The sequence below is a fragment of the Arachis ipaensis genome, chromosome B7, assembly GCF_059453495.1.
Source record: "Arachis ipaensis isolate K30076 ecotype BB chromosome B7, ASM5945349v1, whole genome shotgun sequence".
In the NCBI taxonomy this organism is placed as follows: Eukaryota; Viridiplantae; Streptophyta; class Magnoliopsida; order Fabales; family Fabaceae; genus Arachis; species Arachis ipaensis.
The window spans coordinates 34,285,191-34,291,190 of record NC_142442.1 but is presented as its reverse complement, the minus strand read 5'-3'; positions in this window follow the sequence as shown (position 1 = coordinate 34,291,190).

The following is a 6,000-nucleotide window of genomic DNA, read 5'->3' as shown; positions in this document are numbered from 1 at the left end:
CCGTAAATGGACCATATTCGGGGTTCACTCCGAGTAACGTCGGGTTGCGAGTAGACAACCGACGCATGAACTCATGGCCTGCTTAGGATAGACATGTATCATATTGATTGCGCATTTACATTTGGTCTTGTTTTGCTTGTTATATTTTCTCTGTGATTGTGTTGCTTGACTTGTTTGTCTTATTACAATTTGTTTGTTTGTTGATCTGTTCCTTGTGCTATTGTTTCTCTGTGATTGGGAACTAAGGTTGTGCGTGATTGTGGTTGGTTTAAGTTCGGAAATTTAAAGAAGGTAATAAGTTAATAAAGTAAAAATAAAAAGTATTTCCAAAGGTTTAACAAAATAGTTTTATTGAGTAAAGTTAGTTATTTGCATTTTATTTCATTACTTTTACGGCATTCCTATTCCCTACTGAGAATTAGTGGCTTGTTCTCACCCCAAAATCTTTCACCCTTTCAGCGACACAGGTTCAGAGACTCAGTTTGATGCAGGCGATTATTAGTTTTATTTAAGTTAAGTTTATGTGTTGAGTTGTTTTCATAGAATTCTCTCGCCTTTGTTATTTAAGATTTTATTTTATACAGAGAGATAGGAATTGTATTCGAGTTTCTTATTAAATTCATTTGTATAGTATTTATTATTATTAATAACTATGTGATTATTATTATTTGAATATCTTTAATATGTGATTTTAAATACTAAAAACAAATTTCTGGAATTTTCTCAAAAACTAAAACGCAATATCGACGTAAAGGCTCAATAGTAAATTTATAATAAACGAGATCAGGTCCGTAACGCCTTACTTTTGGTACGATCATGATGTGCTAAAAGTTAGGGTGTTACAATTAACATACAAATGAACTGAAATTAGTTCAGTTTTGAACTAGTCAAAAATACTCAATCATCAACAAAATACACATCGAATTTATTTTTGAATCCAAATGAACCTCAATTAAACTAAGAAATGAACTGAAATTACTTATGGAATAAATTTGGTCAGTACATATCAGAAGCATCAAGTGAACATCAATTAACACACAAATGAACCGAAATATACTAAAAATAAACCAAAATCATTTAATGATGGCACCAGAAAAAATCAGAACCAATAAAGGTATTAGCAAAATGTTGGTGTTGTTGGTGATGATGATAACGAAAGAGAAGAAGAAGGAGGAGGAGGAGGTGGTGGAGGAGGAGGAGGGGAGAAGAAGAAGAACAAACGTGCGCGAATTTAAAAGAAGAAAAAAAAAGAAGAGGAAGAGGAAGAGGAGGAAGAAACGGAGAAGGAGAAGGAGAAGGAAACGGAGAAGAAGGCGCATGATTTGAAAAGCGGGTATAACAACTTGGTTAAATTTGGTTAAGTATTTTTCTTGAATGTAGAAGTGTATTCTTATATAAATCATCAGATTTCATTAAATAAAAATTAAAGACTAATATAAAAAAAACATTGATAGATCCTAATAAATACAAAATATCTGTACATAAATAAATATCTTTTAATATACAATACTTTAAATAATAACATAATTTTTTATTTTTAAACAAAATAAATATAAAATACATAAATACAAAAAAATAAATATTTTTTATTATTAAGATTAATTATTATATAATAATTTTTTTATAATATTAAAAAATTATATTAAAAGAATATTTTAACCTGTAACATAAAAATATAAAATAATTAAATTTTATTTTATATTACTCGACAAATAATTAGATTATTATATTCAAAACTTATTATCTAACTACTTTTGTTAAAAATATTATTATAAAATCTAACTTTTTATCAAAATATTTGTAAAATTTAAAATATTCAGAATATTTTTAAAAGTTACTCGTTTATTTTTTGCATTTCCATTACAATTTCAATCAATCACCAACTAGTATTGGCTGCTCATACTGACCATTCATTGGTAATCCTAAGTTCTAAATTTTAAATTTTAAATTCTAAATTTGAACTCTAAATATGAAATTCTAACCCTAAATTTTTTATTCTAAATTTTAAATTTTATATCTTAAATTTTATATCTTAAATTGATTTTATTTTATTTTATTTTCAAATTTTTTACTTAAAAATTGGATATTTTATTATTTTTAATTTTGAATTTTTTAGTGTTTAATTATTATTAGTTAATTTATTGACCGAAAAAGTGTTAGATGCGGAAACTTTTTCTAATACAAATATCAGTTTTGACAGACAATTGTTGCATTAGCCGCCACATCATATTATTATTCATGCATAAAGGTTATTTTATTCTGAGGTAACTAATATTTGGGAAAAGTCAACAAATAAGATAAATTTATAAAAATGAACTTGCTTTATGAAAGCTACGTTATGCATATTAAATAAAGTCAAAAAATTAAATTTTACAAATATTTTAAAAAAAAATTATATTATATAATAATATTTTTAACAAAAGTAATTAGTTAACCAGTTTTAAAGATAATAATTTAATTATTTGTCAAATAATATAAAATAAAATTTAATTATTTTATACTTTATATTTCGAGCTTAAAATATTATTTTAATATAATTTTTTAATATTATAAAAAATTTATTGCATAATAATTAACATAATGAATAAAAAATATTTATATTTTTTGTATTAATATATTTTATATTTATTTATTTAAAAATAAAAAATTATATTGTCATTTAAAATATTGTATATTAAAAAATATTTATTTATGTACTAAAATATTCTGTATTTATTAGAGTCCACCAATGCTTTTTTTTATATTAACTTTTGATTTTCATTTAATAAAATTTAATGATTTATATAAATATGACACATCTAATGCACAATTAAGTTATTGTACTCATTTTAGACATATTTCAATTTACTTACAAGTATTATTTTATAGAATATTTTTCTAAGTAATTTAAAGTAGGGTAAATAATCATTTTCAATCAAATGCTTTTGATTTATAAATTTTGACAAAAATAAATTTTATAAATTTTTTGATAAAATAACTCTTTAAAAATATATTCTATTTGACAAAATAAATTAAATGTTTAGTCAACCACTAATTTATATAATTAACTATTAATTTTTGTTTATAAAATTACTAATTTAATCAACTCTTTCTCTCTCTCTCAATTATCACTATAATGATTGCCAAAGCACTGGTAGCCATTAAATCTAGAGAATCGATCGCTTGACTTTCATGGTCTCTCTCTTTTTCTCTCTACTATGGCAACAGGCGAGAACTAGCAGTAACAGTTTTTTTCTCTTTGCCTCACTCTTAGCTGTAGAGTTAAAAAAAAAATTTAGGAAGGGTAAAATTTTTAACATAAAAATTATATAATGATATTTATATAAAACAAAATGTATAAATATAATTATTTCTGAAGGTTGTTACTAATACCATAATAAATAAATCATTATACAAAAAAATTATAAAATGTTTTAGAATAGTACTTTTTGAATTTTAAAATATTATCAAGTATTAATAGATGTTGACATTATATAAGCTATATTTTCTTTTTCTTAAAATTTAGTATTCTTCTTAAAAAGTTATTTATTTTTTTATTTTTATCATTATAATTATAGAAAATTATAATATATAAGATGTAAAATATGTAAAAAAGATTTATAGTTAAATAGATAAATATTAGATTTTATAATATGTATTAAATATTTAAATATCTTTTTCTAAAAAAAATCAACTAAAGAACCAAGAAAATACAAAATAATACGAAATCTCTTTTCTTCAAAGGCAAGGCCCATTCCAACCTAGCCAACAGAAAAATTGCTCATTCCAACTCAATTTCAAAAAAAAAAAAAAAAAATTACTGAATGAAAAAAGCCAATGTGGAACGGATGACAATCAAGTGAGAGTATAGAATTTCAATCAAATGTGCTAATTGCCTTCTTTGGTAAAGTGCTAATTATTTTATAAGAAATTTGGGGAAGCTATGGCCCCATTGCCAAGGCTAAACTTCGCCACTGCTCACCCTTTTTTTTTTTTTTTCATTATCTCTCATTCTCTCTCTTTTAGATTGTAATCACAAATTTTATTAGAATTTTTTCCTTTCATCTCTTTTTTTTTTTTATATATTATTGTAATTAATTTTTATTGTATCTAGTGACGATAATGATAACCTTATGGTTGATTTTGATAGTATTGATTGTTGATAATAAGATTGTTGGTAGTATTCATGTTGGAGATAGGAATGGAGCTAGAAACAGAAATAGAGACAGAAACTTAGATGGTGGAGAGTTAAATTAGTAATTTTATAAAGAAGTTAATAGTTAGTTGATTATATAAATTAACTATTGCCGTATATTTTGTCAAATAAAACACATCTTTAGAAAGTCGTTTTATCAAAGATATTTTTTGAAATCCATTTGATCAAAACCATAATCTTTTGAGGCTCAAAATAACTATTTATTCTTTAGAGTAAATTAGAATTATATAAGATTCAAGAAAAATATATGTATTGTTCAAATATATTGTAAGTCTAAGTTAAGTATCCATCTCTAAAGTCATGGAAATTTGATTCCAAGTTGTTAATGTGCTCAACAAATTAAAACATTTGAAAAAATTATATTTTTTAATTTTACTTATTGCATGTTTTAAGGAATCGACTCCTAACAAAAGAAGGAACTGTTTCTAACATCTCTTTGATAAGTTTAGCACTATAAATACAAGTAAGAAAAATCATAAAAAAACATGAAATTTTAAAATTATTTTTTATTTTTTTTTCTTATTTTTTTTCTAGAAGAGTGATTTAAATTATTTGTAATGTAAGTATAAATTTACTTTTTATATCTCACTGTTATTGTATCAGGTTTTAACTCTTAAAGACATCGGCTCTAAATAATTCTTGAAGTAATCCAAGCTTCAGCTCCAAGAACAAGAAAGAGATACTCCACTCTTTTTTACAATTAGTTTTTGATACGCATATGATCTTTTTTTTTTTTAGACACTAGCTCTGAGTAAATTTTGAAATAATTTCAACTTCAAGAATAAGAAAAAGCTATATAACTCTTTATAATTTGTATAACACACAAAGTTAAGAATTAAAACTGTTCTAAATGAGTAGATGATTACAAATGAAGTTCTAGGAACTAATTATTGTGTATTTTTCAGATTTTAGAAAAATCCTTTTTAAATATGTAAACAATTATTCTCCACATTCAAGTGATTTTAGTATCCAAGTTCATCCAAGTATTTTAGATTTACGCGCTTTTTTTTCCGCTTTCTTATTCCCTCTTCTTCTTCTTTCACTTTCATTACCGTCGTCACCAACTCCTCCTCCTCCTCCTCCTCCTCCTCCTCCTCCTCCTCCTCCTCCTCCTTCCTTTTCATCATCATCATCATCATCATCATCATCATCATCATCATCATCATCATCATCATCATCATCATCATCATCATTGTTATCGTCATTCTCGTCTTCTTCTAATGCGTATCGTCGTTATCGTTATCGTCGTTATTTTTGAATTTAATTTTTGGTTCATTCTGAATATAATTTTGGTTCATTTTAAAGTGAATTTAAGGTTCATTTGGTCTCGTTGTTCTTCACAATTTAAAACTCTTCCTCATCATCTTCTACTGCTTCTTCTTCTTCTTCTTATTTTATTTTGTCATAATTCTTCTTCTTTCACTCTATCAGGAGGAATAAAAATCAAGAAAAAGAGAAGAAAAATAAAAAAAATAAGAATAAAAGACTCCTCAAAACTCCTCATCATGTTGCTCACAAATACTCACATGAAAGGCCCAAGAATTACTTGCTCTATCACAAAAGCTCCTCATCAGATGTAAAACAAGTCTCTTGCTAAATTATGAAAGAAAGAAAGCAAGCCCATATCCAACACAAGCCCGATCGGTGGACCAACACCCAAACCCATACAACTCACATAGTCACTAACTAGGTATTCAAAATTCATTTCATTCGAACTCCATACCATACCACCAAAAAGCAAATTCTCTTTTCTCTCTCTTCTTTTTCTTTAACATCACATCACTCTTAAGCAAGAAGAAAGAAAA